This window comes from Lithobates pipiens, unplaced genomic scaffold (genome assembly GCF_037356315.1).
Source record: "Lithobates pipiens isolate NorthernLeopardFrog02 unplaced genomic scaffold, aLitPip1_a1.2 Scaffold_16, whole genome shotgun sequence".
NCBI classification, from domain to species: Eukaryota; Metazoa; Chordata; class Amphibia; order Anura; family Ranidae; genus Lithobates; species Lithobates pipiens.
Window position 1 is genome coordinate 563,831,726 of NW_027507748.1, and position 14,143 is coordinate 563,845,868.

At 45.1% G+C, this 14,143-nt stretch overlaps 1 protein-coding gene across 3 annotated transcripts in view; it reads right to left on the reverse strand.

Moving 5' to 3' along the window:
• B4GALNT1 (beta-1,4-N-acetyl-galactosaminyltransferase 1) overlaps positions 1-12,858 on the reverse strand; it is a 213,191-nt gene extending 200,333 nt beyond the window's left edge. For 2 of the 3 annotated variants that reach the window (XM_077483633.1, XM_077483628.1), the window contains exon 1: positions 12,694-12,858. The gene's annotated coding sequence lies outside the window, so the exon portion shown is untranslated. The remainder of the gene's footprint in view (positions 1-12,693) is intronic. The other variant, XM_077483630.1, reaches the window with a different exon arrangement.
• Positions 12,859-14,143: the final 1,285 nt, after the last annotated feature.

The window sequence follows — 14,143 nt, forward strand, 5'->3', positions numbered from 1 at the left end:
ATCTGATCCCTCCCCCCCTCCGGTGCCACAATCGGCACCTTTCAGGGGGGAGGGGGGTGCAGATACCTAGATAATCCAGGTATCTGCACGCACTTCCGGGACAAGATCGCCGCAGACCGGAAACACACAGTACACAGCGGGGACCAGTAGAGACGTGCAGCGCGACTCGCACATGCGCTGTAGGGAACCGGGCAGTGAAGCCGCAATGCTTCACTTCCCGATTCCCTGACAGAGGATGGCGGTGGGGGCAGCAGAGAGACGAACGATTGCTCGTCCTCTGCCACCGACATCGCTGGACCCTGGGACAGGAAAGTGTCAATTTATTAAAAGTCAGCAGCTGCAATATTTGTAGCTGCTGGCTTTTAATATTTTTTTTAAAATGTGCAGCTCCTCTTTAATAAGACTCATGGCCACTCATTAAAATTAGAAGAAAAGAGGTTTAACCTTAAACTACATAGAGGGTTCTTTACTGTAAGATCAGCAAGGATGTGGAATTCCCTTCCACAGGTGGTGGTCTCAGCGAGGGGCATCGATAGTTTCAAGAAACGATTAGATAACACCTGAACGACCACAACATACAGGGATATACAATGTAATACTGACATATAATCGCACACATAGGTTGGACTTGATGGGCTTGTGTCTTTTTTTCAACCTCACCTACTATGTAACTATGTAACTATGTGAAAAATAAACAACACTGAGAATCATATGCTTGTCTGTGGTCATTTCCGCAGGTGTTCTGTAAAAATCAATTTGCCTACTCTGTTAAAACCAACTGCTCCAATACAAAGTAAACATTCATTTGATAAAACGTAAAGGAACACCTAACTGAAGGCTGATTGCAGATCTCCAGTATGAAGATTATACGTGTCTGCATGTGGCCTGTGGTCAGCTAGAATAGTGCTTGAGGAATGCATAGCTCCCAACTGCCCCTGATTTGGAGGGACTGTCCCTGATTTGGAGCAATGTCCCTCTGTCCCTCTTTCCTCCTCATTTGTCCCTCGTTTTGGTCTGATCTATATAGATGTATATAAAATTCACTTTTTATCTATCAAAAAGTTTTTTCCAGTGCTAAACCTTTCATCTGATTTATAAATTGCTGCATTTGTATATTTCAAAAGCCAATATAAAGGAATAGTAGTTGTAGGAAAAAAGCACTTGTGGGTTTAACTAATCATTTTTTTTTGTATAATTCTCCTTTAACCACTTGCCAACCAGCCGCTGCCGTTATACGGCGGCAGGTTGGCTTTCCTGCGTGAATCGCCGTACCTGTACGGCGGCGCACTATCGCTCCCACTGCAGGCTGTGGAAGCATGCCTGCAGGTCAGGCAGACTGGATATCTGCCTGCGACCCGCGATCGCCTAGTACAGAGGCAGAACAGAGATATGCCAGTGTAAAGAATCGGATCCCTGTTCTGCCAGATGACATGTCAGAGATCCTCTGTTCCCAGTGATCGGGAACAGTGATCTTTGTCATGTCCCAGTGAGCCCATCCCCCCTACAGTTAGTACACACCTAGGGACTACACTTAACCCCTTCCCTGCCAGTGTCATTTTTCCATTGATCAGTGCATTTTTATAGAACTGATCAATGTAATAATGTCACTGGTTCCCAAAAAGAGTAATTTGGGGTCAGACTTGTCTGCCACAATGTCGCAGTCCCACTAAAAATCGCAGATTGGCGCCATTACTAGTAAAAACAATTTTTTAAAAAACTCCTTAAATCCATCCGATAGTTTGTAGATGTGATAACTTTTGCCCAAACCAATAAATATACGCCTATTGCACATTTTTTTTACCAAAAATGTGTAGAAGAATATATATCGGCCTAACTGATGAATAAATGTTTTTTTTAATTTTTTTGGATATGTAGCAAAAGGTTTTTTTTTTTTCCCCAAAATTGTCGCTTTTTTTGTTTATAGCGCAACAAATAAAAAACGCAGAGGTGATCAAATACCACCAAAAGAAAGCTCTATTTGTGGGAAAAAAGGACTTCAATTTTGGTTGGGTGCAGCGTCACATGACCACGCAATTGTTAGTTAAAGCACTGCAGTGCCATATCGCAAAAAAATGCAAATCCTTAAAGTGATTGTAAAGGATAGTTTTTTTTTAAATAACAAATTTTAAAAACTGTGCAGCTCATTTTGCACAGAGTGGCCCCAAACATCCTCTTCTGGGGTCCCCCAGCAGCTCTTGTGGCTCTTCCCCGCATCAGATAACTCCCTAGGAGAAGCTCTCTCCTGAAATGGGTTACCTCGCGGGCGCGCTCCCGAGTCCAGCATTTGCATCCACAGACACGAATGCCAGACTCGGCCCTGCCCCTTGCCACCATTGGATTTGATTGACAGCAGAAGGAGCCAATGGCTGCGCTGCTATCAATCTACCCAATCAAGAGCCGGGATCCCATGGAGAGCGGGAGAGCGCATCCTTGCCGAAGAGATGAAGGGGTTCAGGTAAAAAAGACGGGGGGGCCAACGACTGGCAGGTGTTTTTTCACCTTAATGCACAGGATGCATTAAGGTGAACAAACATGAGGGTTTACAACCCCTTTAACCACTTAAGCCCCGGACCATTTTGCTGGCCAAAGACCAGGCCCCTTTTTGCGATTCGGCACTGCATCGCTTTAACTGACAATTGTGCGACATGGCTCCCAAACAAAACTGACGTCCTTTTTTCCCCACAAATACAGCTTTCTTTAGGTGGTATCTGATGACCCCTGCAGTTTTTATTTTTTGCGCTATAAATAAAAAAAGAGCGACCGTTTTGAAAAAATCCCTGCGGCGTTTAAGTCTGCAGGACCTGCGATCCGACTCATGGAGGTCCTGACTGGCGAGTGCGCCACCGGCTGCGCGCACACAATGGCTGCGGCAGCAATTTTAACGGGATTTACAGGTATGCCCATTTACATGTCCGTGCCATTCTGGTACATCGATGTGCACCGGTCGGGAAGTAGTTAAGGGGGCATGGCAGGGGGTATGTCCTATGTCTACGGCACTGCAGTGCCGTAACTAACAATTGCGCAGTCATGCGACGCTGTACCCAAACAATATTGAAGTCCTTTTTTTGCTCCCATCTCGAAAAAGTTGGGAGGTATGGGAATGTGTTGTATCAAATGAGTGTTTAACTATTGCATATTCGGAACTGTAGATTTACATATAACCTCCAGATAAATTCATTCATCATTCTGGCATATTGGGGGTGATTTATGAAAACCTGCAGCACTCAGAATCTGGTGCAGCTGTGCATGGTAGTCAATCAGCTTGTTCAATAAAGCTTTGACAAAAAAAAAAAAACCTGGAGGCTGCACCGTATTGTATGTGCACCAGTTTTTTTAAATTTCCCCCATGATCTTCACTGGACGTACCCTCTGCTTACATCTTTTACTCATCATATGCCCAGTTTAAAACGCTCACACATGGCTGCATGCCAAAGTGATTGATTTTAGAGCGCTGTTGTCCGTTCTGTGCCTGTGGGGGAAGCGGTGCTTTGCATAATAAAAACGCAAGGCATTGATTAAAATGTTGCATCAAAGCTGCGATGCAGTAGTCACAGCTGGCATCGGGTGAGCTCCGGTGCAGAAAAAGACGGCATTTCTCAACACTACAAACGACACCAGCATTGTGCTGTAAATAGGGCACATAGAAAACAACTGCTTGTGGTGACCGGTGTGGATCTGGTCACTGACAGTCACTGCACAGAGTGTGAACGAGCCCTTAAAGCATAAAGAGGAGCTGCAGTCTGCTCACATAATTTGTAATAAAAACATCTTTGCCATTCTAAAGCTTCCCTCCAACCACTTTGCATATTATATTTTATTTACCTTATTTATCGTCGTATAACACGCAGGAGAAAATCGCGGGTGTGTGTTATATGCCGATCCTCCGCCGTTTTGAGCCTCTGTGCGGCTTTCAGCCACCTTCAGCCCTTTTTGGCGGCTTTTGCCCGACTTCGGCCGTTTTCGGCGGCCGAGTGCAGCCGAAAGCGGGCGATAGCCACCGAGAATGGTGGCTGAGAGCGGGCAAAAGCTTGCGAGAATGGCCGAAAGCCGCCGAGAACTACCGAGCGCCATTGAAATACACAGGACATGGAAAACAGCTGCATACACAGGAAAAAAACGCTGCAAATAAAACTGACAAGGCTGCAAATGATGGACAAGGCTGCAATTGACACTGACAAGGGTACAACGATGGACAAGGCTGCATGACAAAGCTGCATATGACACTGACAAGGCTGCAATAATGGACAAGGCTGCAGGTGGACACTGATAAGGCTGCATTGATGGGCATTTAAATGTAAGTTTTTTTTCCTTAAACTTCCCTCCTAAAAGTTTTTTTTTCCTTAAAATTCCCTCCTAAACTTGGGGTACGTGTTGTACGCCGATAAATACGGTACTGTGATACTGTACTTGCCAAATATGCTGCAGAAATCTCCCTACACTAAGTCTGGCTGCAACCATTTTAACTGTGGGCAGCTGAAGCTGCTGCCATTTCACTTCTTGGATTTACACACACACAGAGGCACGCTTCAAGCTCTGCAGCTTTCATTGGCCCTCTTATGACTCATCCCCCCTCCCTTCCTGGCAAACTCTCATGAGAGTGAGAGAGGGAGCTGTGCATGATGTCCTATGCCTAGGCTAATGACCGGACAAACAGGAAGATGGCTGTATAAGGTATTTGCTAGCAGAAAAAAAATGTTTTACTATCCAAAGTTAAAACAACAAGGGCAGGTCTAATACTCCTGCTAAAAATTAGAAATCTACAACTCATGATACAATAGTGTGATGGTCAGTGGGAAGAATGGTTCTTACACTTGTGGTCATTGGGAAGAATTACCTCCTTACAGATACCTAAAAAGATCAATGGTGTGAGTGGGAAGTTATCTGAGAGGCAGAAATTGCCCAATGCTGAAGGAACCCCTAGCAACTTCTGGAGGAACCCTGGTTGAGAATCACTGGTCTAATAGATGAAAAGTTGAAAAAATGACTGAAGGTCCGCTTTAATGTGATTGTAAATGATCATCTTGTAAAACAACCTATTCAGTTTAAAATAGAAATGAAAGGCAAAACATTTTTGTATAGCTATAAAAAAACATTATAAATACCCTTTTTCCCTTTTTTATAAGTGATCACATTTCCTCGTTCCCAGCTACATAAGAGAGGGGGAGAAGAGAAGCAACAGCACACTGAGCTTCCCAGTAAATGGCTGTGCAGTGGAGGTGTGTCAGCACATGTCTTATCATTGGAGAAGTGCAGGCTAAGTTCCCAGCACAGCTAGAGAACTGGCCACGGTGTGCTCTCCTGCTTATTGTGGTCAATTTTTGGGGCCTAGCAGGAATACAAGGGATTTCACACAAAGGAAGCAATACAAAGAGAACAGGATTCTTTCTCATACAAGTACATGGTACAGCAGGCACATATCAGGCACATATCAGAAATATGAAGTGTTGAGGTAACAAAGAATCTGCAGTCTCCCTCCCTAAAAAAATTAAATTCAGCAGCTCCCATAACTATCCTCTCCGGACCGTTTCTTCACCAGTCTTCAAGCCCCCGGAGCCGCCGTGTCTAGTGTGGGAAGCCACATGTGGCTCCTTGCAGTTCTACAGCTGGCTTCCCACTGTGCATGCGTGAGCCATGCTGTGCTTTGTGAATGGTCCCGCAGCTTTCTGTGACATGTTATGTGTCTCAGAAGGCTGCAGAGAAAGAGTGGAGGGGTGCTCTCCTCTTCTCCTCTCCCATCGGCTGCAGGGGGAACTGTCAGGAATTGGACACAGTGAGCGAGATATGGCCTGTGATAACTGAGCAGAGTAAACTGTGCTCAGTTTATGAATGGACAGGAGCCCTTGTCTCCTGTTCATTCATCTTTAGTGCTGAGAAAGGGGCTGGGGAATCTGTGTCCTCAGTCCCTTTGTCTGTCTCAAAGGGGAGATGTCAGGGGTCTGTTTAGACCCCTGGCATCTCACCAAAGCCCCAAAAAAAATATTTAAAAAAAATGATTGTAAAAAATTTTTTTTGAAAAAAATCTGAAAAAAAAAATGAATTTTTTATTTTTTTTTAACTTACCAGAAATGCCTGTTGCTAGGCACATCGTCCTAATCTGCCTCTTCCTCCTCCGTGGAGATCTTCTGTCTTCTCTCCTCTGTGCGGCGTCTTCTGGGTAACGGGGCGCTGTGTGTTCTGGGAACTGTGTGTCCCAGAACACAGCGCACCCCATTCACAAAGCGCTGCGAGACTCGCGCACGAGCAGTAGGAAACGGGCAGTGAAGCCGCAAGGCTCCACTGCCTGTTTCCCTTAGCCAAAATGGCGGCGCCGGGACCCGAGAGCCGAGGGACGGGTCAGCCTCGGGCGGCCGACATCGCGGGCGCCCTGGACAGGTAAGTGTGCTTATTAAAAGTCAGCAGCTACAGTGTTTGCAGCTGCTGACTTTTACATTTTTTTTTTTTTTAAACGGCCCTCCTCTTTAATTGAAATCTTTAGTCCTCTGCCCCCCGCCCCAAATACCCCTGCAGCTGTGATCTTCTGGTACTGCAGGGGTTAATACAAGTCTCTGGACCCAGTCAAATGCACTTGTCAAAAGTGCCAGCTAGGCACCTCCTTTCAACCCACCTCTTCCATTCATAAAAGCTGTACTATTACTTCCGCTCTATGAATGGAGTGGGCAGACCTTTCATTCATTCATCCATCCTCCATTCATAGAGTTCCCTTTGTTGGGGGAAGCGAATGAATAGAGGAGGGGGCAGGAAAAGAGCGGTCATAGTCAACACTTTTGATGAGTTCCTTTGACTGGGTCCAGCCCCTTGTATTAACCCTCACAGCACCAGAAGATCACAGCCGTGGAGGTCGGAGAAATGACGTTTTGAAGCAACCAGCGCAAGGCACACAAGCTTTAGGCTCGGTTCACACTGCCGCAACTTGCCATTAGACTTGAGAGTTCAATGTAGCATGACAAGTCGCACCCTATTAACTGCAATGGAACCGTTCTAATCGTTGCGACTCAAGTCACAACAACTTAGAAAAAGGTTCCTGCACTACTTTGGGGCGACTTCATCGTGACCTGCATTGACTTCTGTTTATGAAGTTAGAAGCAAGCCGCAATGAAGTTGCGCAGGATGGCGTCTGTCAAAGTCGCACGATTTTGAAGCTGCGTACATGTGAACCGGCAGTTTTTTATCCCATGTTTTGGAGTCTAAACACGTATGTATTATGTAGTAATCAGTATTCAGGTCTGAACCTGCCAAACTACTGACTGGAGACACTGCTTCAAAAATATAATTCATGTTCATACATCATTCATAAAAGCCTAAGGCTGGATCCACACTGTACCCGGTGGTAGCGCACATGCTTAGTTGTCAATGGGCCTATATAGTTTCCATTTCCCCTTCACATCGATATGAAGCAGCCCCATTGGAAAGAATTGGATTTCTACATGGAATTCATTAATATGTAGCAAAATGCATGAAAAGAGACCCGAAAACCTGGGCAGAAACATACCTGGACTTAGCTCATCTAACCTACCTTCTATAATGAATGTAATAAACCTAAATCAGAGTAACCAACCTGTAACCTTTTCCTTATGATCCACCTTGTGATACCCTTGCATGGGGAACTTTTGTTGTAAATATGTCAGCAATATAGGCCTAATATCAACCATTGCAACGATCGATGACATCTACCTTACTGGCTTAAAGCTGAAGTTTAGGTATATCATTTTTTCCATAGACAATTTATCTATATAAAAGCTTGGACCTATATACCCATGTATATTTATCATGTCTGTGGGATCCCTCTACAACAGTGGTCTCCAAACTGCTGCCCGGGGGGGCAAATGTGGCCCTTTGCTTGCTTTTATCTGGCCCTTGGGGCACTATTTCATCAACTGATACCAACAATAGGGCATAATCCCCCCCCCCAAGGGGCACAATCCCTTCCAACAAACAGGTACAATTTCTTCCTATGACACCAAAGATGGGGCATTGTTTTTTCTCACTGACATCTGGACCTTTTCTACTCCCAAAAGTCTGAAGGATGTCAAACCGGCCCTTTGTTTAGGAAGTTTGGAGACCCCTTCTCTAGAAGCTGGAAATTCCTGTAATGCCCCGTATACACAAGCGGATTTTCCATCGGAAAAAACTTGGATGGTTTTTCCGATGGAATTCCGCTCAAGTTTGGCTTGCATACACACGGTCACACAAAAGTTCGCTGAACTTTCAACCGCCAAGAAAGCGGTGACGTACAACACTACGAGGAGCCAAGAAAATGAAGTTCAATGCTTCCGAGCATGCATCGATTTGTTTCCGAGCATGCGTAGGATGATCGGAATTTACGATCGGAACTTTTTCTGACCGCAAAATTGGGAACCTGCTCTCAATCTTTTGCTGGCTGGAATTCAGCCAGCAAAAGTCTGATGGAGCGTACACACAGTCGTATTTTCCCACCAAAAGCTCTCAACAGTCGTTTGCTGGCCGAATTTCCGATCGTGTGTATGGGGCATAATAGTAGGCAGAGCTACCCCAGTGGTCTCCACTTGCTTCTGGGTCCCATGCTAAGCGACTGCCCTGCTGCATTGTAAAAACGGATATACTGCTACAGGGGGCTTAGGGGCCTACGCACGTGCCGCTAGGGGGCTGCTTTTACTGCGACTACTCACAGCAGAAGCCAATCTATGGGTGTTGGGCAATGGATGTCTGCCGGCACCCGCCAATCATCGGGCAGAGATACAGAACAGAGCACAGCCTATGTAACCAAGGCAGGGCTCTGTCCTGTCAGCGGGGAAGTGATAAATTTTGTGTCCCAGCAAATAAGTGTATAAAATACATCGCTTCCCTTAGTAAAAGCAGCACATACAGTAAACAAAAACACTGGCTAGGTACACAGTTAACCCTTTGATCACTCTAGATGTTTAACCCCTTCCCAGCCAGTGTCATTTGTACAGTTGACAGTGCATATTTTTAGCACTGGTCACTGTATGAGTGTCACTGGTTCCCACAAAGTGTCAAAAGTGTCAGTTAGTGTCTGATTGTCCACCGCAATGTTGCTGATCGCCGACATTGCTAGTATAAATAAATAAAAAACCCAGTATTCCAGTATATATATATATATATATATATAGCTGAAACAACTAATCGATTAATCGATTATGAAATTAATCGATTATTATTTTCATAATCGATTAATTGGCTAACATAATGGGGTTAAAAAAAAAACTAAAATTAGCCCTTTATAGTACAAAAAGAGCAAATAATCGCTACTGTAAATATTACTCACTGTTCTACAGTAAAAAAAAATGAACCCCTTACAGTAGTGATTATCTGCTTTTTCTACTATAAAGGGCTAATTTTAGTTTTTTTAACCCCATTATGTTAGTAAACGTCTTAGACCTTGTTCACATCTATATGTTTGTTGGTGCTTTTTGCAGAAATGCACTACAGTTCATTTATATGATTTCCTATGGGACACGTTCACATCTGAAAGGGTCAGGGACTTTTAATGCAAAATGGTGCTTTATTGGTTCAATATACTTCAATGGAGAAGCTGCAGAAAAGCATGTGATGCGTTTTTGCAGCAATTTGTGCTTTTTAATCTGCCCAAAAAAAGGCAAAAATTCAAATTGCAGTAAAATCACGTGCGCAAAAATCAAAACGTACAGCAAAAAGCACTGCAGAAACAGATCAAAAGCAAACTGCATAGGTGTGTACCGAGCCTAATGCTGGCCACACGGAACAATTTTTAGGTGAGAATATTCAGACGAAAAATCTTTGTACATTCGCTGAATGAAAGAATTTTGTTTGAAATTTTCACTTGTTTTTAACTTTCTGTTTTTAAAATGAATGGAATTTCTGAACGAAAACCACATACATTGTCTGAAAATTCCTTTGACTAAGAGGTTTTCTATTATTTCCAAATTTTACCGTCACTGTGGTTGAAAATGAACATCAATTTGACCCACTTTTTTTTTAAAGGTTGTTAACCGATTAATCAAAACAAAATTCGGCCAACTAATCGATTATGAAAATAATCGTTACTTGCAGCTATATATGTCAGAGGCTGCGGACATGGTGCAGGAGGAGATGTCAGAGGCTGCGGACATGGTGCAGGAGGAGATGGTCAGAGGCTGCGGACATGGTGCAGGAGGAGATGTCAGAGGCTGCGGACATGGTGCAGGAGGAGATGGTCAGAGGCTGCAGACATGGTGCAGGAGGAGATGGTCAGAGGCTGCAGACATGGTGCAGGAGAGTAATAACAGGAGGTAGTCAGAGGCTGCAGAGGGGTCTTACCTGGCCGTTATGAGAGGTGCATGCCACCACCAAAACATCACAGAGGTGACACTTCTGCTTTACATTTAAAAATGGCGCCACCTGGCACCATTACGTCAATGCTCAAACATATATATCATCTTTCACATTATACAAAAACATTGGGTAAACTTTACTGTTTTTATTTTTTAATTAATGAAAGTGTATTTTTTCCCAGAAAACTGCATTTGAAAGACGGCTTCGCAAATACATAGTCTCATAGTTAGTAAGGTTGAATAAAGACACCAGTCCATCCAGTTCAACCTGAGTGAGTGCCTACAATTGTCCCTAGCCCTGTACATTGTACATTCACAACGGTCCCTACCCTCAGGGAGCCCACAATCCAAGGTCCCCATTCATATCCTAGGGCCAATTTTGGACAGAAGCCAATTAACTTACCAGCATGTCTTTGGAAATACAGTGTGACAAAGTATTGCAACGATTACCATTTTATTCTCTACAGCTAAAAATATATATATATATATATATATATATATATATATATATATATATATGTTTGAGCATTGACGTAATGGTGCCAGGTGGCGCCATTTTTAAATGTAAAGCAGAAGTGTCACCTCTGTGAGGTTTTGGTGGTGGCATGCACCTCTCATAATGGCCAGGTTAAGACCCCTCTGCAGCTTCTGACTACCTCCTACTATTGCACTCCTGCACCATGTCCGCAGCCTCTGACCATCTCCTCCTGTACCATGTCCGCAGCCTCTGACCATCTCCTCCTGTACCATATCCACAGCCTCTGACCATATCCTCCTGTACCATATCCACAGCCTCTGACCATCTCCTCCTGTACCATATCCACAGCCTCTGACCATCTCCTCCTGCACCATGTCCACAGCCACTGACATCTCCTCCTGCACCATGTCCACAGCCTCTGACATCTCCTCCTGCACCATGTCCACAGCCTCTGACCATCTCCTCCTGCACCATGTCCACAGCCACTGACATCTCCTCCTGCACCATGTCCACAGCCTCTGACATCTCCTCCTGCACCATGTCCACAGCCTCTGACCATCTCCTCCTGCACCATATCCACAGCCTCTAACCATCTCCTACTGCACCATGTCCGCAGGCTCTGACCATCTCCTCCTGCACCATGTCCACAGCCTCTGACCATCTCCTCCTGCACCATATCCACAGCCTCTGACCATCTCCTACTGCACCATGTCCACAGCCACTGACATCTCCTCCTGCACCATGTCCACAGCCTCTGACATCTCCTCCTGCACCATGTCCACAGCCTCTGACCATCTCCTCCTGCACCATATCCACAGCCTCTAACCATCTCCTACTGCACCATGTCCGCAGGCTCTGACCATCTCCTCCTGCACCATGTCCACAGCCTCTGACCATCTCCTCCTGCACCATGTCCACAGCCTCTGACCATCTCCTCCTGCACCATGTCCACAGTTAGATTTCTATATTCCTCAGTCACATATGTGAGTACAGATCTCATTATTAGAAATTAAAAAATCTGAAGTGGGCTATATTGTGTCAATTTTGTTTCATTTTATATATGGCTTTCTTTACTTCGCTGCTATGGGCTCTAGCCCCATATCTTTTGTAGACCTAGTATCGCCCCTGCCTATGGCTCATATATGAACCCAGGGTTAATAGGTGGCATGCCCTGCCCTTGGGGTGCCCCTCTTCTGCTGAAGGGCCCAAGACTCTGGCCTCCTCTGCCTCCCGGTCCTGCACACAGCACTTCTCCTGTATAGTTATATCAGAGTACGTTATTGGTACGGGAGCCCCATAGACACCCCTGTCTATGGGGTGTCTTCCTCCCTGTCAGATTTAGGGGTGCCCCCTGTGGTGGTGGTGCCCAGTGGTAACGGGGTAAGTTATCGGTATAAGAACGAATGCGTTACAATTGGCAATAATACACACAACACAGATTTGGCCTATAATAAAGAAAGCAATGGAGCTGATCAGCACCAGAAATCTGGGCCATTTCCTAGGAAACCATCCCAATGACAGATCCATGGAGATCAGAGGCGGCCCTCCTCCATATACATCTATATACGGACAGATATATATCTATATATTACTGTATATATGTGATGTCCAGGCTATGAATGGCTCACACCCAGGATGGAGCTCGGATCACCGGCCTGACCATTCATCATCATCAGATCACATGATGACAGTCTTACACACCGCTACGGCCAGTGGCAGCGATGGAGAGAATGATGTCGCAGTGTATGTTGTATATCTATGTAATTATGGTGGGGATCGCTCAGTTCCTGCAATCATTGACATCGTCTACATCGGCACACAATGGACCTGATAGAGATCCCAGCCACACAATGGGTTCTTCTCCACCCGATCAGAGGACAGCACACACGGGTCCATGTATCCCGCGGTCGGAGGGTGCTGAGCACTTACCTTATAAAAGGAAGTCCCGTATGTTCCAGCAGCGGCGTCCTCCGTCTTCTCCTTGTATCTCCGGTAGCATCTGTCTATGGGGTCTCCTCCCTGCCCGGCTGTCAGATTTAGGGGCGCCCCCTGTGGTGGTCGGTGCGCAGTGCAGGCTTCCCGACAATGACGGGCGCTTTCCTGCTAGAAATGACAGATGTAAATATACAGAGGAGGCTGTATTCCTGTATGTGTGTGAGGGAGGGAGCACATCCCACCACCTTCAATTATAGACACCAGGGTGACTCCCTACACAACATGGAGGAGCTGGACCCACACCTCACCATGTACTCACTACACTGGGAGGTGTCCAGGGGGGATAAAGCGCAACCTGACCTAAAATGTACAAAAAATACATATATGACAACATTTACACCGAACACAGATAAGCCTCGTACACACACGACCGGACTTTCCCACAAAAAAGGTTGGGCAGAATCATTCCGTCGAATATTCCGATCGTGTGTGGGCTTCATCCGACTTCTTTCTTCAAAAATTCAGACGGAATTAGAAATAGAACATGTTTCAAATCTGTCCAACTGAATCACTATCGGGAAAAACGTTAGTCTGTATGCTGGTCCGATGGACCAAATACGACGCAAGGGAAGCTATTGGCTACTGGCTATTGAAACTTCCTTTTCTGGTCCCGTTGCACGTCATCATGTTCCAAACTCCATCGGGAAGACCATCGGATCTTTTCTGCCAGAAAGTCTGGTCGTGTGTACACGGCATAACACTAATGCCCTGTACACACGGTCGGACATTCCAACCACAAAATCCGTCAGATTTTTTCTGACGGATTTTGGCCGAAACTTGTGTTGCATACACACGATCGCACAAACTTGTCGGAAAATCCAATCGTTTTGAATGAGGTGACGTCAAACGCGTACGTCGGGACTATAAATGGCCCAGTAGCCAATAGCTTTCGTCTCTTAGTTTATTCTGAGCATGCATGGTCTGAATTGTCTACACACGATCGGAATTTATGCGATCGGATTTTGTTGTTGGAAAATTTTAGATCCTGCCCTCAAACTTTGTGTGTCGGAAAATCCAACGGAAAAAGTCAGATGGAGCCCACACACGGTCGGATTTTCCGACAATGTGATCCGATTGCACATTTTCCGTTGGAAAATGTGACCGTGTGTACAGGGCATTATTCTCCTCACGGCTTAGTAAATTTGGTGAAGTTTCGCTTCGTAAAGAATAGCAATGGGACAGCAGGCAGGAAATAGGAAACAAACCTAAACTTGAATAAATAAATAAAAAGCAGACAAGTTTTGGATTAAAAAGGCCACGGCTGTTTTAATATTGGTTAAACTTGGTCAAATTTGGTCAAATGAATAATTCAATAAACCAAAGCAGATATAAACTTTAAGCAAACCTAGCCACCACGCCTCAGGCTGCATATAATATATTCCCA